This window comes from Bos taurus, chromosome 10, assembly GCF_002263795.3.
Source record: "Bos taurus isolate L1 Dominette 01449 registration number 42190680 breed Hereford chromosome 10, ARS-UCD2.0, whole genome shotgun sequence".
Lineage (NCBI taxonomy): Eukaryota > Metazoa > Chordata > Mammalia > Artiodactyla > Bovidae > Bos > Bos taurus.
The window spans coordinates 73,946,384-73,970,681 of record NC_037337.1 but is presented as its reverse complement, the minus strand read 5'-3'; the positions used below and the strand labels follow the sequence as shown (position 1 = coordinate 73,970,681).

General features: G+C 43.1%; 1 protein-coding gene across 1 annotated transcript in view; it reads right to left on the bottom strand.

Moving 5' to 3' along the window:
• Window positions 1-24,298, bottom strand: part of SYT16 (synaptotagmin 16) — a 307,290-nt gene that overhangs the window by 273,454 nt on the left and 9,538 nt on the right. The gene's annotated exons all lie outside the window — the stretch shown is intronic.

Sequence of the window (24,298 nt, the reverse complement as noted above, 5' to 3'; positions counted from 1 at the left end):
AATTTATCCAGGTCCTTTCAGAAGGAGAAGAATATTTATTCAATCAAGCACTCACAATTCATCTAAACTAGCCTCCCCCGCTTCCTATAAAAGCAAATGTGATGAGAGAAAAAGCCAAGAGTCTTTCATTTAAGAGGTGCTAGAATTTTCAGTACTTTGAGACAAACAGAAGATCTCTAAGTCCTTTCTGCATACAAGGGAGGTGTTTGCTGCATATGCCATGGATATGCAAGGGGAAGAAAAGTAAAAGCAACAGTTTTGATAAACTTTAGGTAAATTCCAAAATAACTCATTGTTCTCTATGCTTGGGTTTCCTCATGTGCAAAATGTAGGCTTTTCATTGTGGATTAAAACCTGAGACTCATAAATATCCCAACAGGGACAGCCTGAAAGGGCCCAGTACCCTGAGGGTCCGAAATGATTTCTGAGCTCCTGCCTTTAAAACTGTGTTTGCTTGGGACAAAAAGAACAATGAAAAGTCAAACTCCACACTTTATAATTGTCAGTAATTCAAAAGGTGATAAAACTCTGTGTTTATAATGTCAACATGACTCAAAAAAATTCTAATTAACGTTCTTTCAAGTAAAAAAGATGCCCTGCATTTTCACATAATCCTTTGGAGCAACAGTCATTTTCACAACAGCCAGTTGAGCTCCTTAACTCAGTCACAGTGTCAAAAAGAAAACATAATGTTGGCCACAAGAGTAATCAAAAGAACACTGTTTCACTAGTTATCACCAACACATACAGAGGTGAACGGAAGAAGGAGAGCCGTTTCTCATTCCAACCAAAACAATCAATTTTTGTCAAATGCATCTCATGAAGAGAAGGCCAAAGGGATAAACAGAAGAGAATCCCTTTCTTCATAATTAGAACCTAGTTACTGGGTAGATAAAATAATATTATTAGAAAAAAAATTTTTTTTCTTGTTAAAGATAATCAGTTAAAATTAAAGAATTTCAAGTTAATCAGACTCAGATGTTTCGAAAGACTTCTAAATACACACTGCTAATCTGGTAACGCCCCACTGCTTCTAATGACATGTTATTGAATCTGCAGGCAGTGACACAAGATGAAGTCAGTCCTTTTCGCTATAATCAAACCGGGTCAGCTGGGGAGCTGCCAAGCATACTCTGTGGAAAACAAAAGCCTGGAACAGAGTTGTAAGTGTCTCCCAACACAGTGACTGAGAACTTGCAAGTTGTTTCGAGAGTAGATCTTAAATGTTCTAACCAAGAAAAAGAGATAGCACTGATGTGATATGATGCAGGTGTAAGGTATGGTGGTAACCATTTGTTAGTGTATCAAATCAACCCTTTGTACATCTCAAACTCACACGTGTTATATGTCAATTATATCTCAATGAGGCTGGAAAATGAAAATACAAAAAGAATGGATGCTCTATGACTTTTTTAAACCTAAATTACATGCAGGTCCAACCAGAATGTTCCCAGATAGTTCTAAGAGGCCACATCACCATCTCCAAATAAGCCACGGAGACCTTTGGTTATTTCCTACATCAACTATTATCTAGCCCAGGGAGATCCCAGGGGATTTCTACCCCATTTCAATAGATTCTCAAGCCAGATTGGTCCCTGGACCCCAAAACTGGCTCCAAATGACAGAGAACCACAGGGCTAACTAGTCCTACTGCCTCCCTCTCGCCTGGGTGACAGCCCGTTAATTAGCCCTTGCTTGTCACATCTCCAATCTCTCCCCCTCCCTCAGCTTCCCCCTGGAGCCTTTCAATAAACTCAAATCTCCTCTTAATTCTTATACTGGAATGCTAAGCTGCCATCTCATCTCCTTGCATCTCCCACATACTCCTTGACAGAACAGCCCATATTCCCTAGCTCTGCCTCTTCACCCCTCTTTACAGCATAATCCCTCTAGTCCAGCTGGCTCAGCCACCGCGACACTACCTGGCTAACCTACATGGCAAGTCACCAGCCACCGTGGTCATGGCCATTGGAAGGCTTTTGCTCACTCCACTTCCTGTCTGATCTCTTGGCTTTAGGACATGGAAAGCGTTGCCTTTGCCTCTGTGACCACGCCCTCCCTGGGCTCTGCTCCTGTCTCCCTGCTTTCTCTCAGGATGTTCTAGTTACCACCCTCATCAACAGCGGTACCCCTAATGCTTTGGTTGTCCTGTTTTCTTACTCCACTCAGTCTCCTTGAGTGACTACTCACTTGGATGGCTCCTCTAAAGCATACTCACCAGTGAAAAGTGAAAGTGAAGTCGCTCAGTCATGTCCGACTCTTTGCGACCCCATGGACTGTAGCCTACCAGGCTCCTCAGTCCATGGAATTTTCCAGGTAAGAGTACTGGAGTGGGTTGCCATTTCCTTCTCCAGGGGCTCTCCCAAATCTAAAACCACCCACTCCCTGGAGAGCTCTCGACTCCTATTTCCAACAGCCTATCTCCTTTCTCTGTCCAGAAGTCCCACATGCATCTTAAATGTGTCCCCAAAACAACTCAGCATCTTGGCCTCCAAATGTGCTTTTTCTCTCACCTTCTGTTTGAAACAATGAGAGCTTCATGGAACCAGCTGCCTAATCTTGAGAACTCTAAAATCTTTTATTTCTCCTTTATCCTCTATATCTAAGACCTCTAAGCCATGGATTCTATCTGCAAATTATCTCTTATATCTGTATGTTCCCCAGCATATAGATATAAGCCTGAGCTCAACCCCTGAACGCTCAGGGCTTGGCTTGGTCCAATAACTGCTAACTCACCTCTCCCTCCCCCATCCCTCTCTCCCCTCACCTACATTCCACAGGGCTCCCTCCCAGGTTAATTACAGTTTCTTGAGCAGTAGAGAAAAAGGCAGCCGTACAGTGAGCCCTGAGGGACTGGCTCATTTGCCTAAGTAAGCCCATAGGAATCCAGTGCATCCGCCAGGGGACTGTGACTTGTTGGCCTAAAAGATAAATTAAATCCTTCCTCGTATAGTAAATGAGGTGCTCTGGGGAGGAGGTTCCCATCCAGCTCACTTCCCCAAATAACTTCCACATGGGCATTACCCCTGCACCCCGCCGGCCCCGGAGACACCCTGCCTCTCTTCCTTTCCACCACGCAGATGCTTCCTCTTATTTCTAGGCCCAGCTCAAATGTAATCTGCTGTCCCACCAGGTGGAGTCCTTATCACTGTCCCCCAGTCTCTCCACACAACTCTGTGTGCCCCTGTCCTGGCATTTAGTACCCATTTCCATTATGTAATGACCATAAGGTCATCTCCGAACTGTGAGAACCAAGTAAGTGCTTGGCCTACAGCAGAGACTACAGAAGAGCAAACACCTCTTCAGCGGTGAGTGCTGACTCAAGTGAAGAGGTGATTCTGCCCTGCCTTAGGCCTGTTGCCTATGGCAAACACGGGGTGATTTCATGAGGTGTTCATTTGTGCTTTCTTCTGGCTTGCTGTTGCTGTCAGCACTTTTCCTTCCCCTCCCAAGAAGGCCGACAACTGCATGTGTGGCCTTCTGGGCTCTTTGGCCAGAGTTACAGGAGATGTCATGGTTCTGTCACGTGAGTGTATGTTCCTCGGTTCTTTGTCTCGGCACAACAAAGATTTGGAGGGACGGACATTAAAACCCTCAGCGCGTCACAGCTCTTGGGTCTTGGACAAAGTGCTACAGCTCTTTACAGCTCTATTTTATTTAGAAGATGGCAGGAGAGTGAGAGAGAGAGAGAGAAAGAGAGAGAGAGAGAAAGAAAAGAGCGCACGCACACTGGAGAGAGAGTCCATCAGAGAGCGCTTTGGCTCCTCCTTTTATGTGTTTTTTTCCTCCACCTGGCCTGCCCTATGCAAATTGGGCTTAGCCAGGAATGCGGTTTGTTCTGCCTGAAGTCTTCACTCTGGTCCTTGGACCTTCCTTTGACCTTCCTTGTCTTTTAGCCACCGCCATTTTGGACTCCTTTTCCCTATTCTATCTACCTAACATTCCCCCCTCAAGAGACAGAAGGCCCAATTCTTTGGGAATAGGGGCGTCGAGGCCCTTCTGGCTACTTCCTGCTGAACTGGGATGGCAAGGGGTATTGGGCCTCCCCTTCTTGCTAGTCTCAATCCTCAGAGTCCTTATAGCGGTGTCCAAGGGTGTGTGATATTTTCTGTGGTCAGCTGTAGTTCTATATCTTTGTTGAACTGGCCTGCATGTTGTAGCTGGTTGACCTGGGCAGAGACAAAACAGGTTAGACAATTGACAGTACATGGAATAATCATAGGCATCATCAATATAGCATAACAAGGACTAGTAGGGACATTGGTCAATTTTAAATTCACATGGCCAGGATGGCTCAAGTCCCTCCTTGTTCAGGGATCAGAAGATCTATCTCCTGTCTGTTTTGGAGTATAGTCTGTGTCAAGCTGTGTTGGCTCCTTAGAGTTATCCTGAGAAATCTTATCCCCAGAAACCAGGTTTTGGGGGTGTTCATTAGAATGACACTCATTGGTAGTTCTGAATAGGTATCTGAGAGCTCCCAGGGGCTCACAGGTGTATTGAGTGTCCTCTTCTGTTTTCTTCCATGGCTTGACTCGTGAGTAGTGAATCCAGGAGTCATGTCCTGGTACCTTAACTCCTGTGGGGGTAGAAAGTATTACAGGGTAGGGGCCCTTCCACATGGGCTGGAGTTGAGCCTTTGGGGACCCATCTTTCCAGACTTTAATTAGGACTTGAGTTCCTGGAGCATATAGTGGTGACTCTTTAGAATCTTTTGGGTCCTGGTTCATACCCCACAAGCGTATATCCTGTTGGAACTGCCCAATGGCCATGGTATAAGACTGGAGGGTCTGAACCTCTGGATCTAGGAAGAGGTCATTGATATAAACAAAAGGTCTCCCATATAGCATCTCATAAGGACTAAGACCAACCTGTTCCTTAGGGGCAATGCAGGTGTGGAGGAGAGCTATTGGTAAAGCCTCCTTCCATCCCAGGGAGGTCTCCTGGGTTATCTTTTTTATCGCTGATTTTAAGAATTGATTGGCTCTTTCTACTTTTCCTGAAGATTGAGGCCTCCAAGCACAATGAGATAATAAGTAATGCCCAATGCTCTCAAGACTCCTTGGGTGACCTTAGAAGTAAATAATGTCCCATTGTCACTTTGTAATGACCTGGGCAGACCAAATCTTGGAATGATTTCATGGAGCAGTTTTTTAACTACCTCCTCAGCCTTCTTGATCCGGGTGGGAAAGCCTTCAATCCATCTTGTGAATGTATCTATCATAACTAATAGGTATTTATACCCTTGAGAAACTGGCATCTGGGTGAAGTCCATCTGCCAGTCCTCTCCTGGGTAGGCCCCACGTCGATGGACGGGCTGGGCCAGCTGGGGTCTTTGAGCTCCTTGGGGGTTGTTTAATTGGCAAGTGGGACAAGAGGAGACCACCTGTCTTACAGTTGTTTGGAGGCCTGTTCCTCTGAAGGACCTTTCTAGTACTCTTTGGAGGGCCTTTTCTCCTAAATGAGTAGTGGCATGTAAGGAGTTAACCAACTTCCATTGGAGGTTTCCAGGCAGAAAAAGGAGTCTCTCCTTTTGGAACCACCCCATATGATCTTCTTGAAAGTCCTCGCTCTTAGCTTTAAGAGTCTCACCTTCAGTATATGAAGGAATTTCTGACAAATTAGTCTGTGGAACTAAAGTGGCAATCCCTATTAGGTCATGGTTCTGTAATGCTGCTCTCCTAGCTGCCTGATCAGCTGCTTGGTTCCCTCGTGCCACTTCCGTGTTCCCTTTTTGGTGTCCTTTACAGTGGGAGACTGAAACCTCAGTGGGCAGATGGACTGCCTCCAAGAGTCAAAGAATCTGATCACCATATTTGATTGGGGACCCTCGGGTGGTAAAGTGACCCCTTTCTTTCCAAATAGCCACATGTGTATGTAGCACCAGAAAGGCATACTTGGAGTCAGTGTAAATTGCTATTCTTTTTCCTTTTCCCAGCTCTAAAGCTTGAGTCAGGGCTATGAGCTCAGCTAATTGGGCTGAAGTACCTGGTGGCAGAGGTTTAGCCTCTATGGTCTCAAAATTGCAGACTACTGCATACCCAGCTCTTCTTTTTCCATCCAAGACAAAGCTGCTTTCATCAGTGTACCAGATTTCCTCAGGATTGGTCAGAGGATCTTCTGAAAATCCCTCTCGGGGTTTTGTCCAGTGGTCCAAGGTTTCCAGACAAGAGTGAAATGGGAGAGAGCCCTCAGGGGTAGGTAGGAGGGTGGCTGGGTTAAGAACCTCACAAGGGGATATAGTGAGGCCTGGATTTTCCATCAGCATTACTTGATATCTGAGGATTCTTTGATCAGACATCCATAAATGGCCTCTCCCATTTAGGAGTTGTTTTACTTGGTGGCTGGTAAAAATAGTTTGCCCCCAAAGGAGAGTTTTAAAGAATCTTCTATCATAATTGCAATAGCTGCAAGATTTCAAAGGCAGGGGGGCCAACCTCGGGAAGTTGGATCGAGCCTCTGGGATAAGTAAGCTACAGGCTGGGGCTCAGATCCCAACCTTTGAGTTAACACTCCCAAGGCTATTCCCTCTCTTTCATGGACATAAAGTTGGAATGCTTTTTCTGGGTCTGGCAACCTCAAGGCAGGTGCCTGAGTTAAGGCCTGTTTTAGTGTAGCCTCTGCCTCCTTTTGAGGAGTTCCCCACATCAGTGGGATTGAATCATCTCGTCCCTTTAAGCTTTCATATAAGGGCTAGGCAATTAGACCATAGTTGGGTATCCAGATTCTACAATAACCAGTTAGCCCCAGGAAAGCTCGCAATTGTTTTCGAGTCATGGGGGAGGGCAACTGGAGGATTCCTTGTACCCGATCAGAGGACAGCCTCCTGGACCCGTGTGTAATCTGAACTCCCAGGTAAGTGACCTTTGTCTCGACCATCTGTGCCTTAGCATGGGAGACTTTATATCCCCTTTCTGCCAAGAAGTTTAGAACCTGAATTGCATGTTGTTGGGCACTTTTCTCATCTGGAGAGCAGATTAGTAGGTCATCTATGTATTGTAATATTTTCCCATTAGGTCCCAGGTCCAGATCTAGGAGATCCTGGCTATGGGCCTGTCCAAACAGGTGGGGGCTATCTCTGAACCCCTGAGGTAATACTGTCCAAGTCATCTGTTGGTGTTTTTCTCCTGGGGCCTCCCACTCAAAGGCAAAAAGGTATTGGGATTCTTTAGCCAGTGGTATGCAAAAAAGCATCTTTGAGATCCAAGACTGTAAACCATTTGGCACTGGGTGGGATTTCTCCCAAGATTACATAGGGATTGGGTGGGATGGAGGGGGACTACACTTCATTTATGATCCGGAGATCTTGAACCATTCGCCAGGTTCCATCTTTTTTCTTTACTGAGAGGACTGGGGTGTTACATGGCGAACTGGTAGGGACCAATAGCCCACAAGCAAGGCATTTATTTATTAAAGGCTGTGGTCCCTCCCGAGCCTCTCTTTTGAGAGGATATTGTTTCCGGTTAAGAAACCGAGTGGGATCTCGGAGGACAATAATGACTGGTTCAGCTTGGTGGGCTCGTCCAGGGATCCCCTGGTCCCACACCTGGGGGTTAATTTGTCTTCCCATAGTTTTTGGTCCCTCTCTATTGAAGGTGTAATGGGTTCTTCAGTAGTAACCAGGAGCTGTAGAGCTCTAGGGGCTGAAAAACTTCCCATCACAAGGGTGGTCCCCAGTTTAGTGAGTATATCTCTTCCCAATAAGGGGGTAGGACACTCAGGGACCACCAGAAACTGGTGGGAAAATATTTGTCCATCCCAGCAACAAAGAAGTGCTCGGGTGAATCTTTTAGTAGTTGCTTTTCCTGTAGCTCCCAAAATGGTACAGGTTTTGGAGGAGAAGGCTCCGGAGTAGGAGATCAAGACAGAGTAGGTAGCCCCTGTGTCAACCAAGAAATTCTCGGACCTACCTGCCACATCCAGTTGCACCCTCGGCTCCAGCCCCGTGATGGTTATCTGTGACAGGCGGGCTGGCTGGAGAGGGCCGCTTCAGTCCTCTTGAACCATCGTGAGGGTAGGCTTGGCGCTTGACCTTGAGGCTCTTGGGTCCCGAGGGCAGAGTGCCGCCCAATGTCCCAGTTGATGGTATTTGTGGCAAGCCATTCTAGGAGACTTGTTACAGTTTGGACACTCTTTGGCCCACTGCCCCGCCTGTCTACAGATTAAGCATTTGCCTAGTGCCTTGTCCTTCCCCTCCCAAGAAGGCTAACAACTGCATGTGTGGCCTTCTGAGCTCTTTGGCCAGAGTTACAGGAGATGTCATGGTTCTGTCACACGAGTATATGTTCCTCGGTTCTTTGTCTCATCACAACAAAGATTTGGAGGGATGGACATTAAAACCCTCGGCGCGTCACAGCTCTTGGGTCTTGGACAAACCGTGCTACAGCTCTTTACAGCTCTATTTTATTTAGAAGATAGCAGGAGAGTGAGAGAGGGAGAGAGAAAGAGAGAGAGAAAGAAAAGAGTGCACGCATGCGGGAGAGAGAGTCCGTCAGAGAGCGCTTTGGCTCCTCCTTTTATATGTTTTTTTCCTCCACCTGGCCTGCCCTATGCAAATTGGGCTTAGCCAGGAGTGTGGTTTGTTCTGCCTGAAGTCTTCACTCTGGTCCTTGGACCTTCCTTTGACCTTCCTTGTCTTTTAGCCACTGCCATTTTGGACTCCTTTTCCCTATTCTATCTACCTAACAGTTCTGTATATTGCTGGATTGTAAATAGAAGTTGCAAGGTATCCACAAAAGTCCCCACTCAGTGGTTTGTGGAAGAAAGCCAATGTCCAAGGAGAAAGATAGGCCTCAAGCCCAGGCGAATTTGCAGGACTGGCCTCTGCCGGAAACACTGTGTCTGGATGAGTGGGTGCATGGGAAAGCTGCCCCAGAAAGCCTGCAGGGGAGGCACACCGTGCACTGTCTCCCAGAGTGGTCAGTGCCATAAGGGCTGGCAGAGTCAGCTGACTCCACCTTGCTGCCCCTTCAGTCTTCAGCTGCAGCACGTCAAACTATGCAACTGTCTTTACGGAGCCAACTGTGCACAACAGACTGGGCCTCATCCAAAATGTGTGGCCTTAAGTTCACCTGGAATTCTTATGTGATCCCTTGGATCAGGCAGTTACTTCAGTAATGATTTAGACTGAACTTTCGCTTCAACGGGTCACCGATTCTCAGTGTAAATAAAGCAATGTGACCTAAAGTAACATTGTGATCTAACATCAATGCCTAGTATACAATGATCATTTAAATCCCCAGGAAAATTACAGGATCCCTCATGGCATCTTTGAAAGAGCGTTGGGACATAGAATTGGCCCATTCTTACTTTGAACACACATTATCTAATATACCAAGACGCTATTATACAGAAATGAAATTTCTTCCACATATATATATCTGTTTAAAGCTATTAGAAGGTCGTCTTTTGGTATGTGCTGTGACAGATCTCTTCAAATCATACTGGTTTGCAAAACCAAAGGCAGAAACAATCCAGGATGACCAATTCCAGTTTTTAAATTTTTTTAAATTTATTTTTAATTAGAGGATAATTGCTTTAACTATCATGTTGGCTTCTGCCATACATCAATATGAATCAGCCATAGGCATACATATGACCCCTCCCTCTTGAACCTCCCTCCCACCTCCCCACCCCATCCCACCCCTCTAGGGTGTCACTGGGTTTCAACTCCCTGCTTCACACACCAAATTCCCACCAGCTATCTAGGTGGCGCTAGTGGTAAAGGACCCGTCTGCCAATGCTGGAGACTTAAGAAATGTGGGATCGTTCCCGGGGTCAGGAAGATCCCCTGGAGGAGGGCATGGCAACCCACTCCAGTATTCTTGCCTGAAGAATCCCATGGACTGAGGAGCTTGGCAGGCTACAGTCCGTAGAGTTGCAAAGAGTCGGACACGACTGAAGTGACTTAGCACACAGGCATCTTTTTTACCATGTACATATGGTAATGTATATGTTTCAGCACTACTCTCTATTCGTCCTACTCTCTCCTTCCCCCACTGTGTCTACGAGTCTGCAGCCATCGCTGCCTTGCAAATAGGTTTATCAGTACCATTTTTCTAGATTCCATATATATGTGTTAAAATACAGTATTTGTTTTTCTCTTTCTGACTTACTTCATTCTGTATAATAGGCTCTAGGTTCATCCCTGGAGAAACCATAATCGAAAAAGACATATGAACCCCAATTCCAGTTTTGCAAGATAGCAGAATCTAGGAAGAAAGCGGACATCTGGGGAAATGCAATTCTCGATAATGGCCACAAGGTGGCAGAGTAGTTCTGTACACCAGAAACCTAACGCTAGCAACCAATAGTTCTGTAGTCTAGGATCTGTTAGATAATCCCGAAGATAGTCAATATAGGACAATGGGAAAACCTCTTTCTAGGGGACTTTTCTACTGAGGAATTTATCCTCATATTATTAACATCCTTCTGATGTTGAAGCTGAAACTCCAATACTTTGGCCACCTGATGCCAAGAGCTGACTCATTCGAAAAGACCCTGATGCTGGGAAAGATTGAGGGCGCGAGGAGAAGGGGCGACAGAGGATGAGATGGCTGGATGGCATCACTGACTCAGTGGACATGGGTTTGGGTAAACTCCAGGAGTTGGTGATGGACAGGGAGGCCTGGCATGCTGCGGTTCATGGGGTCGCAAAGAGTCGGACACAACTGAGAGACTGAACTGACTGACTTTTTTAAAGGCAGGCTCTCCATGAACCTTCCGGAAGCCTGAACAGTTTTCAGATATTGAGGACCAGCCTCCCACGCCAATGGAGGACCAATTCCTGTGACCAGTCCTGGCCCTGCTCACCAGCACAAAGTCACCACTGAGCAGAGGGCTAATTTGAAGCTCCCTAATCTCAAGACCCTGACTGAACCTCCCAAGAGGAAGAAAGGAATGCCAAGCTCAATGTTAATGCTAAACATTTCTCAATGCTCAGTGTTAAACATTTCCGCAAAGGTAGGCTCAGTAACCTCCTGACCTGAGTTTAGCCTTTCAGTGACATGAGCCCACCATCTTCAAACCACTTCCCTCAATGTGCATCAGCGCACCTTCTGCAGGGAGAAGGGAAAACCCACAGATGGCCCTGGAAAATTGCTCTGAACTCATAAACACCTAACTGGATATTAATTAGAGGCAACAAAAAAATTCAAAGTTTAGAAGATCCTAGAGGAAGAAATAAGGACAGACATAAATAACTGGAGGTACGTGTTACCTGTGACTGAGCAGCTAATAAGCTTGTCTCCCTGGCACCCTCACATAATCCTGTGAGCTGCCATACACTCTAGAGTTACATCCCTCTTTTCTTAGAGTAGCTGAGTGGGTTCTATTGTCTTCAGTAAAAACCCTGGTTATTACAGAAGACAAGGGAACAAATGGAATTCCTAAATCACTGTATAGAAAAAAGATAATCAGAGAGAGAAAGACAGAAAAATGAGAGGCCAGCAGAGGAACGCCTGAAGGACTGTGGAGTGGGTGTGTCCTGCTTTCAATGTTGTCAGGCTGTTTGTGTTACTGAGATATAACTTTCCACTGCTCTGAAACATCCACCCATTTTCAACACATTCAAATGTCCTTCAAGCGAATGAATTGCAGGTGCTTGTGTACATGAAGAAAAATGGATTCGGTCCCTCATCTGTGTCAGTGCAGTGTGGACATGAGAGCAGCCATCAGCAATAAAACTGCAGTGATCAAGACACACTTCGAAGCAGGAAGAAGAGCCAGAAGAGACTGAGAAATCGCCTCTAGGAATTCGATTTCTATTATTTGTATGAAGGAGTGAAATGGAGGAGGACCTTATGGTTCTTGTCCCCCATGTCCTCTGTTTGCCTTTTGTCTGTGGCAAAACCTTCGTCAAAGAGTAAGTTTAATCAGAGAGGTGAGAAAATGCAGAGACAATGGAAAACAGTGAAAGAAGAACAAGTACTAGGACGTTTAGTCATTACACATTGTCAAGTTGTCAAGGACCTTTAGTTCCTTCTCAAGGGCTATAGATAATATTCTGAGCCATAACCTGTGAGCTGTCTTATAGATACTGAAACCCCCACTGGGTGGAAGAAGTCAATTACATGACGACCAGGCTGTAGCTACGACATAAGCTGCCACAATTCTAAGGACAAGCTTCAAGGAAATGGGGACAAACCAACCATGGAACTGAAGACTAACTGTAAAGCAATCAAGATGATGCCGATCAGACCACTGATGACCAATTTCAAGATGACTGTCAGAGCTGACTGTGCTGTTTCCATATGTTGCCCCATCCCTTAGCCTATGAAAGCTCTTGCCCCTGAATGTCAGTGGGGAGGAGGTGGCCTTTGAACAGAAGTCTGCTCCCCTCCTTAGTTGCCAGCATCCAAAATAAAGCAAACTTCCCTTTCCCCAACGTTGTCTCTAATTAGCTTTTGAGCAGTGAGCTGCTGGGCCCCACTTTGAGCTGCAGGAGAATGTGGGAGTAAAGAGCTTGAGCTGACCTCTAAGTTCCAAGGGAACAACTGCTTCTAGCCCCGTGGTTCTCAGACACGGCTGCATCAGAATCACCTGGAGGGCTGATTAAAGCAATGCTGAGCTGTGCAGGTTTATCAGTCAGTAGGTCTGGCACAAGGACTCATAACTGGCCTTTCTCACAAGTTCGATGTAACATCAATGCTGCTGGTTCAGTGATCACACTTAGTCAACCACTGTTCTAGACCCCTGAAAGTAGGTCTCATTAAGCTGGGGCATATGATAAGCTGAGACAGGTAGGACACAAGCCTGTGAGCCAGGGAGAGATTATTTTTGTCCAGTTATCTACTATCTGCAATTTATTTTTGTAGAAAAGTTTTCCTAGATTTTGTCATCAGTGTACTGCAGGTGAGTACAAATTGGTATAATCTCCTCAAAGGGAAACTTGGTAACATTAAAATAGCAATATCAAATGAGTATATCCCTTGTAAGCTCCTTCAGCTTAGAGACCTTTTTCCATTTTAATCCCTGATATAGCCTAAGCAGGGTTTCCCTGGTGGCTCAGTGGTAAAGAATCTGCCTGCAATGTTGGAGATGCAGGTTCAATCCCTGGGTCAGGAAGATTCCCTGGAGAAGGAAATGGCAACCCACTCCAGTATTCTTTCCTGGGAAATCCCATGGACAGAGGAACCCAGCAGGCTGTAGCCCATGGGATCACAAGAGTAGGACACGACTTAGCAAATAAACCACCATCACATATCCGAAGCAACTAGAACGATATCTGGCACATAGTAAGTGCTGAATAAATGTTATCTGAATGAAAACAAACAAACAAACAAAGAATAGATCCTTTGACTCAGAAGATTCACATCTAGAAGTAAATAAGCAGTATGAAAAGATAAATCCAACCATATTCATGGCAGCATTTTTCTTATCTTTCACTTCTCCATGAAAAGATAAGTGACAAAGTATGTCATAAAATAATCACTGTCCATGAGACAACCTTCCCAATGTACTATTTAGTGAGAAGGCAGGTTAGTACTAGTACATGTTACAGTACTCTATTTTGTTCTACTCAACGTGCCAGTCTAGTAACTGATTTTTAGCCTCTATGAATATAAACCAACACACTGCCTCCTCTATTGACAATCTTTTGTCATAGCAAATAATACAATAATTTCTCTTAATCTCAGTATCTTCATATGCTTAATGGGGATAAAAATCAAGCATGATACTGGATGCTTGGGGCTGGTGCACTGGGATGATCCAGAGGGATGGTACGGGGAGGGAGGAGGGAGAGGGGTTCAGGATGGGAAACACGTGTATACCTGTGGCGGATTCATGTTGATGTATGGCAAAACCAATACAATATTGTAAAGTAATTAACCTCCAATGAAAATAAATAAATTTATATTAAAAAAATTTTTAATCAAGATTTACAAAACATATTTCTTTAAGGCCTTAATGAAACTAGTTCTTGGAAACAAAGATATTACCAAGCACATGTCCAGTTTTGTGGGGATGCTAGGCTATGTGCCATCATATGCCAATACAACAAACACCATACACCTTTTCAAATAATTGGTAATTGGAATACGGCAATGTGTTTAATAAATACTTTCAAAAAAGAAAAAGCCAGAGCACCAAGTAGTGTTTATATACCAATATATTGAATATATGGGTATACAGATGGTGCTGTATTAATACATCAAATGTGAACTCAGGCCATGTGGAGTACAGAGCTGATATGCACGTGCCCTTTGCACAACAGACAAATGGAAGCTCCAGATTAAATATCACCAACAAACTAAATTTAATTACATATGTCAGCTCCAAAAGACAAACATTCCCTAGATTCCAAAATCAAAGAAAGTCGAAGCCTTGGCAACCGTATGGGGTTTTAGTCTCAGTTTTAGGGATGATGGGACTACACAAAGATGAATAAAAGGCACTGAAGCTCCATCCAGAACTCCTGGCCAAAAGGAAGCACAGATCACTTTAAAGAACACTCTTGCAAGCATAAAATAAGACTGACAAGGCCTGCTCACTAGCCCACAGAAACAGCAAAGACATTGCTGAGTGCCCGAGGCATTGCTGAGTTAAAACATCCATGAAAAATGGAAATCCTAAGCTCACGCAGGTGAGGGGTCTAAGTTTTTTCTCCATGCATAGCTTAAAAAGGCAGATGAATAGTTAATATAAAAAGTGATCCAAGACCACTAAATCCCTAGGGGTCTAATAAACACATCATGAAAATCTTTATCCTGAGCACGTCTTCCACAGCTCAGGGCTTACAGGAAACTCTCACTAAAGATAAACTACCAAAATTAAATATCACAGACCACAGAGGAAATGAAAAATCATCATAAGTGAATCAGCAGACACCAAAATTGACACTCAGGAAGGAAAAACAATAGACTAGAAAAGAATCATGCCTTTAAATAATTTAGAAACCATGGTAAAGAAATAAGATACCATAAGAACAAATTTTTTTTACTAAATGAGAATTTTTTAAGGAAAATTATCACTGAAATGAAAAATGTTCGATAGGTTAAATACCAGACTAAATTTAAGAAGAATTGCTTAAGTATAAGACATCTGAAGAAATTATGAGGCGGAAAAGGGTGGGAAGAAAAGAGAAAAAAGTAATTATGACTGGATGAGTGGTTAATAGACATGAAACATAGAAAGAGAAGCTTTAATATGTCAGCCTAATAATGTTTAAGAAGTAAAGAAGTTGGGGGAATGTATATAGAGAGAGGTAATGTCCAACGTAGATAGTATATTGAAAAGCAGAGACATTACTTTGCCAACAAAGGTCCATCTAGTCAAGGCTATGGTTTTTCCAGTGGTCATGTATGGATGTGAGAGTTGGACTGTGGAGAAGGCTGAGCACCAAAGAATTGATGCTTTTGAACTGTGGTGTTGGAGAAGACTCTTGAGAGTCCCTTGGACTGCAAGAAGATCCAACCAGTCCATCCTAAAGGAGATCAGTCCTGGGTGTTCTTTGGAAGGAATGATGCTAAAACTGAAACTCCAGTACTTTGGCCACCTGATGTGAAGAGTTGACTCATTGGAAAAGACTCTGATGCTGGGAGGGATTGCGGGCAGGAGGAGAAGGGGACAACAGAGGATGAGATGGCTGGATGGCATCACTGACTCGATGGACGTGAGTCTGAGTGAACTCCGGGAGTTGGTGATGGACAGGGAGGCCTGGCACGCTGCGATTCATGGGGTCGCAAAGAGTCGGACATGACTGATCGACTGAACTGAACTGAACAAGTTCTATTATGGTATCAACAAACTGATTCTAAAGTTTGTGTGGTGTGGCAAAAAGACCCAATATGGACAACACAATACTTAAGGAGAACAAAGTTGGAAGATTTAAGTTACCTGAATATTAGATTAACTAGTAGTTACAGTAATCAAAACAGTGTAGTATTGGAGGAAGAATAAACAGACTAGTGGAACAGAAAAGACAGCCCAGAAATAGACTCCGAATAGTCAACCGATCTTTGACAAAGGCAAAGGCATTATAATGGAGCACAGATAGTCTCTTCAACAAATGGTACAGGAACAACTGGACATCACATACAAAAAAAATTAATCTAGACACAGACCTTACATTCTTCACAAAAAAATAATTTGAAAAAGATTATAAACATAAATGTAAAACACATAAGTATCCAGCTCCTAGAAGATAACATAGGAGAAAACCTAACTGGCCTTGGATATGGTGATGCCTTTTTAGATACAACACAAAAGGCAGGACCCATGAAAGAACAGATAAACTGGACTTCAGTAAAAACTTCTGACCTGTGAAAGACAACGTCAAGAGAAGTAGAAAACAAGCCATGGATTAGAAGGAAATATTTGTAAAAGACACATCTGATAAAGGAGAGCTATCCAAAATATACAAGGAATTATATACCTCAACAAGAAGAAAACAAACCACTCAAATTTTTAAAAATAGACCAGGAAGGTTCAAGAGGGAGGGGATGTATGTATGCTTATGGCTGATTTATGTTATTATCCAGCAGAAACCAACACAATGCTGTAAAGCAATTCATTTCCAATTAAAAATGAAATTTTTAAAAATAGACCAAATTTTCGTGAGCACCTCACGAAAAAAATATATTCAGATGTAAAACAAGCGTATGAAAATATCTCATCCGGAAAATGTGAATTAAAACAATGAGATACCACTTCCAAAGAGGAAGTATACTTTGCATGACAATAATAATGGGTATATGTCATTATACATTGTCCAGATTCCTGGTGCAACTGGATTTGGACAGTCACCAAAGGTTCAGCCTTGATAACAAGTGATGCTGACAATGGGACAGGCTATGCATGTGTGGGGGCCGTAGTATACAGGAAATCTCTGTACTTGCCTCTCAATTTTTTTGTGTGTGTGTGAACCTTACACTGCTCCAAAAAAATATTGTCTTTAAAAAAAATGCACACCTATACACATAAAGGTTAAACTTAACATAAAAGAAAAAGGGGAATTATTAAAATCAGAGATAAGACATTTTACCTTAAATTATAAATTATGTTCAGTTCAGTTCAGTCACTCAAGTCATGTCCAACTCTTTGTGACCTCGTGAATCACAGCATGCCAGGCCTCCCTGTCCATCACCAACTTCCGGAGTTCACTCAGACTCACGTCCATCGAGTCAGTGATGCCATCCAGCCATCTCATCCTCTGTCGTCCTCTTCTCCTCCTGCCCCCAATCCCTCCCAGCATCACAGTCTTTTCCAATGAGTCAACTCTTCGCATCAGGTGGCCAAAGTACTGGAGTTTCAGCTTTAGCATCATTCCTTCCAAAGAACACCCAGGACTGATCTCCTTCAGAATGGACTGGTTGGATCTCCTTGCAATCCAAGGGACTCTCAAGAGTCTTCTCCAACACTGCAGTTCAAAAGCATCAGTTCTTTGGTGCTCAGCTTTCTTCACAGTCCAACTCTCACATCCATACATGACTACTGGAAAAACCATAGCCTTGACTAGACGGACCTTTGTTGGCAAAGTAATGTCTCTGCTTTTCAATATGCTATCTAGGTTGGTCATAACTTTCCTTCCAAGGAGTAAGCGTCTTTTAATTTCATAGCTGCGATTACCATCTGCAGTGATTTTGGAGCCCCCCAAAATAAATTATGTTACTCATCAATGATAGATGCCAAAGGACTAAAAAATAAATAATACATTAAAATATTGAGGGGACTTCCATTTCTGGAGAAGTTGGAATAAATATATTTTTTTAAAAAGCTGCAAGAAAAATATACTCTCTGTGGTTCAGGGTTTCTCAACCTTGACACTATTGACATTTCGGCCAGAAATCCCTCTGTTGTTGGGGCCCTGATATGTATTTAGCAGCATCCCTGGCCTCTGGCCACTAGATGCCAATAACAACATCAGTTGTGACAACAAAAAATGTCTTCAGACACTGTCAAGTATCACCTGAAGGGCATATCATCCCTAATTGAGAGCTGCTCTCTCTAGCCACAGGACTTAAAAAGGATAGCCCTAGAGGAATGAACCCTCTCGAATAAGCCTAGCCTACTCTAGAAAACATCACGACACAGCCACATCGCTCGGCCTCCTCCCAGGCACTGCTGAAGGCCAAAGGAGGAACACTGCTGACCTTCCTTGCCCCACGCTAATTGAGCAGAGACAGCATTCATCTCCCCTCCCACCAGGTGCTGCAGAGATGGTGGATGTAGCCCCATTGACCATGCCTGCTTGGCACTAAGATAAAAGGAATAAGACAGTGCCCCTTCCTCTCTTCCTGGGCATAGTTCCCACAGAGGCCACACAGCACATAGAGAAACCCTGTTGACCACCACAGGCACTGTACCAAGTAAAGGAGAGCAAACAGGCCAGCACCCACCTCCTTTCAACTAGAGAGAACCAAAGACACAGAGAAGAGGAAACTGGATAAAGGAATCTCATAAATCTGTACATGAAATGGTCATATATGAAAATTTGTATAACCTAAATGGTCCATGAAAAGAAAGAAAGTGTTAGTCACTCAGTCATGTCCGACTCTTTGCGACCCCACGGACTATAACCCATCAGGCTCCTCTGTCCATGGGATTTCCCAGGCAAAATTACTGGAATGGGTTGCTATTTCCTCCTCCAGGGGATCCTCCCAACCCAGGGACTGAACCCACATCTCCTGCATTGCAGGTAGATTCCAGGGACTGAACCCACATCTCCTGCATTGCAGGTAGATTCTTCACTGTCTGAGCAACCAGGGAAGCCAAATGGTCTATGCATGGAATCAATCTAAATCAATACAGAAGAAGTTTGAGAACTGAGCTATAATGAGAAATACCACCCAGGTTTCAAATTAGCCTGTGGGTAATCAATCAGAGCAGACCAGAATAGCATAACTGCCAGGAGCCGGCATATTGCATATTGAGTGCATATTGCATATTGAGTGCAGCACTTTCCACAGCATCATCTTTCAGGATCTGGAATAGCTCAACTAGAATTCTATCACTGCTGGGAGCCAGCGTGAGGAGCTTCACCCATGACAAAGGTCATGAGGAAGGAGGCTCGGCATATGCAAAGGCGGGATCGAGCCTCAGGAGTCCCCCTGGAAATTCTCGAGCATCTACCCCCAAAACCAGAGTCTGCCTACTTTCTGCTTTCTGCTTTCACCTACACCTCTGACTTTACGGGGGGGCTGTCCCCCACTACCTCTCTCTGAAAAAAGAGTTAGCTTACAGCTCCAGTTAATAATTCCTGGGTGTGACAGTGTTTCAACCTACAAACTCCTTTGGAAATCCTCTAGCCTGCCTGAATAGGTTTTTCCGGCCACATGTGATTGTTCAGAGCCTCCCAACTGTGAAAGGCAGGAGATGTTCTAAACTGTCTAAACACAGATTCCTTTGAGTAGTTAAAAGATTGATTAGAAATTGTATTGGTGAAGGGTTTTTCACTTATTGGGCCAATGTTTGCTGCTAAGTCTCCATATCTCTTACCTGCTGTGTCCCTGGCAGTGTATTGATTAATATAATTGGCGTAAGTAGTAGCTTTAATGTTTGTAACCTTGGACCCTTGAGTTAATTCTTTTCTTGATTGAGCCCACCACACCTTTGCCCTATAGGAATGCAACTTTATTTAATGCTTTTGGAGGGTGGCTCCTGACTTTGGAATAATCACCTTTAGAGAAAAATAAGTTTCTTAAAATGTTAACAGGTCTCCTGGCCAGAAGATGATGTAAATCACCTGAACTTTTGCATATGATAAGTTTGAAAGTCTGGCTTCGATTAGGACCAGGAACTGCTGTCCTTGCATGACTCCACCCCTTCCCCCATTATCCTCTATGCATAACTTAAGGTATAAAAACTACTTTGGAAAATAAAGTGCGGGCCTTGTTCACTGAAACTTGGTCTCCCCATGTCGCTCTCTCTCTCACTCTGGCTGAGTCTCCATCTGGAGCGCGGAACCCACCATGCTTACTAATTATGCCTGGGCTTCTAAGATCCGACCGGGAAGGCCTCAGTGTCTCCTGTCCTTCGGGAGAACGGAAGGACGCCTGCGGCCTACGTAAGTGGTGCAAACTTCTTGTCTTGAAGTTTTATTTGTCTCCCGCGTAAACCAAGCTACTCAGCCTCTTTTCTCCACTGAATTTTCTCACTGAGCTATCCTCATTCTATTACTCTTTATATCTTTGATAAATATTTGAATAAATAGGTCGCCTATGCCGTCTCTCCTTCAAATACCCTGGATCAGCCGGAGCTGGACCCCGGCACATAACAAAGGCTATGAAAACCAAACTGACAGTCAAACCACAGCCCATAAAAGGCTGAGAACATGAGTTTTGAACCTAAGCTGGCTGATTGGTTCCTACTTAAACATGATACTTTTGGAGGCAGTCTCATGTAATACTCAAAATGTCTAAGATACAACCCAAACGTATTTATCATACCAAAAATAGGAAATCTCAAACAAGAACAAGACAATCAACAGTAACACTAAGAGGACACATATGTTGGAATCACATGGCAAAGATTTTAAAGCAGTTATTTCTAAAATGCTCTAAACAAAAATGATAAAACCTCTTCAAACAAATGGAAAATCAAGTCTCAGAAACATACTGAAGATATAAAGAACAATGAAGTAGAACTATTGGAACTGAAAAATACAGTAACCAAAAATCTTTTTTTAAAATCATTGCGTTCAGTGGCCAAATGGAAATGACAGAAGAATCCAAGGTCTTCAAGGGACCTTAAAGATTTATCAACAGAAATTGTTCAGTCCAAACAATAGAGAGAAAAGGGTAGCTTTTCAAAGGATCCAGCATTTGTGCCATCAGAATCCCAGAAGGTGGGGAGAAAGAACACAGGACTGAAAAACTATTCGAAAAATTACGACTGATGGACTTCCCTGGTAATTCAGTGGTTAAGAATCTGCCTGTCAGTGCAGGGTACTTGGGTTTGATGCCTGGTCTGGGAAGATTCCACAAGCCACGAGGCAACGATCTAAGTCGTGCGCCACAACCACTGAGCCCGAATGCCCCAGAGCCCATGTCTCACGACAAGAGAAGCCACTGCAGTGAGAAGCCCGTGCACCACAGCTAGAGAGTAAGCCATCTCGCTGTAACTAGAGCCTGCATGCAGCAACAAAGACCCAGCACAGCCAAAAGTAGATAAATACATTTTAAAGAAAAGAAATAACAACAAAATTTCCCATACTTGGAGAAAGACATAAATCTAAAAAATCAAGAAGCTGAATAAATCCCAAATAGGAAAAGCCCAAGAAATCCACACCCAGACTTAAATTTCTAAAAACTAAAGACAACAAAACATCCTGAAAGTAGTCAGAGAGAAACAATGCATTGCTACCTATAATGGAATAACGACTCAGACGGTGTGTTTCTCATCTGAAATAATGGAGACCAGGAAGAAGTGACACTTTTTTTTTTTCAAGTGATAAAATTAAAGAACCGGGAAATATTTGGATTATCAGGAATGAAGAACAGTAACAAAGATGATAAATATTTGGGTGAATGTAATAAACAATTCTCTTGAGTTCTTTAAAATATGTTTGACTTTTGAAAGCAAAACTTCTAACTCTGTCTTATGGGATTTTCAATGTACGTGTAGTGGTTTGTTAGGGCTGCCAAAACAAAGTACCACAGACTGGGTGGTTTAAACAATATGAATTTATTTTCTCACAATTCTGGAGTCTAAAAATCTGAGCTCAAAGTGTTGCAGATGTGATTTCCTCTGAAGCCTCTCTCATGCTGGTAGATGGCTGTCTTCTCCTCATGTCTTCACATTCTCTTCCCTCTATGTCCAGATTTCCTCTTCTTATAAGGACACCAGTCATACTGGATTAGGGCCCACCCTAATGATTTCATTTTAACTTAACTTTTAATTTTACCTCTTTAAAGGTTCTATTGCCAAATACAGTCACATTCTAAAGTTCTGGGAGTTAAGATTTCCACCCATGAATTTTTGAGGGACACAATTCAGTCCTTAAAAGATGTGAATAAAATATATAACTAGAAAATATAAGGGGTTGGGGAGGGAGTCACTAGGGACTTAAATGGTGGTAAGATTTCTACATTCCATTGAAATAACACAATATTGATTAGAAGTAGACTGAGAAAATTTAAGTATGTACATTATAATTCCTGTGCAACTATGTTAGGCAACAAGATAATCAATAGTTTGTTCTCTATATCTATGAGTCTGCTTCTTTTTAAATTCATTTGTGTGTTGTATATTTTAGAATCTACATATAAGTGCACTTGCATTTATCTCCATTTCTGCATCTCTGAAACTAGAGAAAAGGTAAAAACCAGACTAAAAGCTAAACTAAAACTAAACTAAAAGAGCAAGGGAGAAACAAGAGTAGGTGAAAAGATCAACACATCATTGGAAGATTGGAAGGAGATAGCAAAAAACCAAATCTTGCTCATCTTTCCCCAAACTACTACAGGGGATACATCACAATAAGCAAGCCAATACATGTTGTAGAATCCCCGAATGACTCTGTAATTATAAGTGGCAAAGAGGGACCAAGACTGAAACAGAGGAATGGGCTGAAGGACTTGTAAAGCACTCAGAATCCAGAAGGCCCCGGCTTCTGCTAATGAAGCCAGAGGACTATTTCTTTCCTAACACTAGCAACTGAACTGTGCTCCCCTAAAATGCGTAATTCACTAACCCCTAATGTGATTGTATTCAGAGACAGGGCCTGTAAAGATGTAATTAAGGTAACATGAGGTCATATGAATGGGGCCCTAATTCAAAAGGCCGATGTCTTATCAAGAGGAGGAGACATAAGAGGACACAGTGAGAAGGCAGCCATCTGCAAGTCAGGAAGAGGATCCTCGCCAGAAACCAGCCCTGTGGGCACCTTGATCTTAGACTTCCAGCCTCCAAAATCAGGAGAAACTGTTGCTTAAGCCACTCAGTCTGTGTTATTCTATTATGGTGGCCTGCACTGACAGAGACACTACGGCAGAGAGGCTCTGGGTTTGGAAACCAGTCATCTGGTGTTAAGGATGAAGTTCTGTACTGAAAACAGGGTCTTCAGGAAGAGCCCAGATAATGAAGGGAAAGACCACTGGATACCTTCACCTCCCAAACTCACAGAATCATAGAAGCTGGGCCTATAAGTATGTATGCAGAGTGAGAAACAGAAAACTTTGTTCAAGGGTCAATGACAGCATAAAAGGTGTTTTGACCTTACAGACCCTCTATAATTCTTAGGCACTTTGACCACCCTGGGTTCCCAGGTCCACACTGTGAGAAGTGAGTAAAGGATGGCATCCAGGAAAAAGAGGAGGCTCACAGTAGAGAAATAGACTGAATTTAGCAAACATGTGCATGGTTAGTCTATGCAGGCCACCATGCTTATTCAGTAGAATGACAAAGTTGAGGAAATATACATAAAAGTAGATCATTTCCTCAAGAGGCATATAGAACAGACAGGGGTTAAAATAGAAAAATATAACTTAAGAAATTTATATACAATAAATGATGGATTCTGTTTGGGAGAGTGATAAAGACTTCAGAGAGAAAACAGCATGTGGTTTGGACCACAATGTAGGAGAGACACCTTTTTAATAAAATGATTTCAGACTCTCCCTTTCGTTTTATTCCTTTTAATATTTATTTGGCTGTACCGGGTCTTTGCTGTGGCATACAGGACCTAGTTCCCTGACTAGGGATTGAACCTGGGTCCTCTGCTTTGGGAGTGTAGAGTCTTAGCCAGCAAAGTCCACCACCAGGGGGAGTCCTTCCCTTTCATTTTACATAGGCTGATTTTACTGGATAAAAACAGAAATGTTTGTCTCAAGGATCTAACTCAATTTCTAAAGACTAGGATAGTCTTACCTCAATTACAAGGAGCTAATGACTCTAGTTACAGCTCTTTCACTATAGAATAGCTTTCAGGTGATAAATAGCAACCAAAAATGAAAGTGTTCCAAGTTTCAAGAAAGAGACATGCAATCAAAATCAATACTTTCCATCAGGCAAAACTTTTTATGATAGCTTCATTTTCTAAGCTCTAACTTAGAGTCAATAATTGTAAAGCAAGAATTCAAACAGTAGTTTGTCATTACACAAAACTATCAGCCAGTCAGGAACTATCCAGTTTTCAGGTATCTGTCACCCTGTTACTAACTCAAAAACAATGATTTAAAATGAATAAAATCACTGGAAAGAGAATACAGTACAAGCATATAGAGGCTTAAACTTTAAATAATCTCTTATTATTTACATGTAATCTCCCATGTAATGCCTCACACACAAGCAAGGCGGCTTAATGAAATTAAAATCCTTTTGTCCCTAAGAGAGGATTGATACAATTCTCATCCCCTTATTT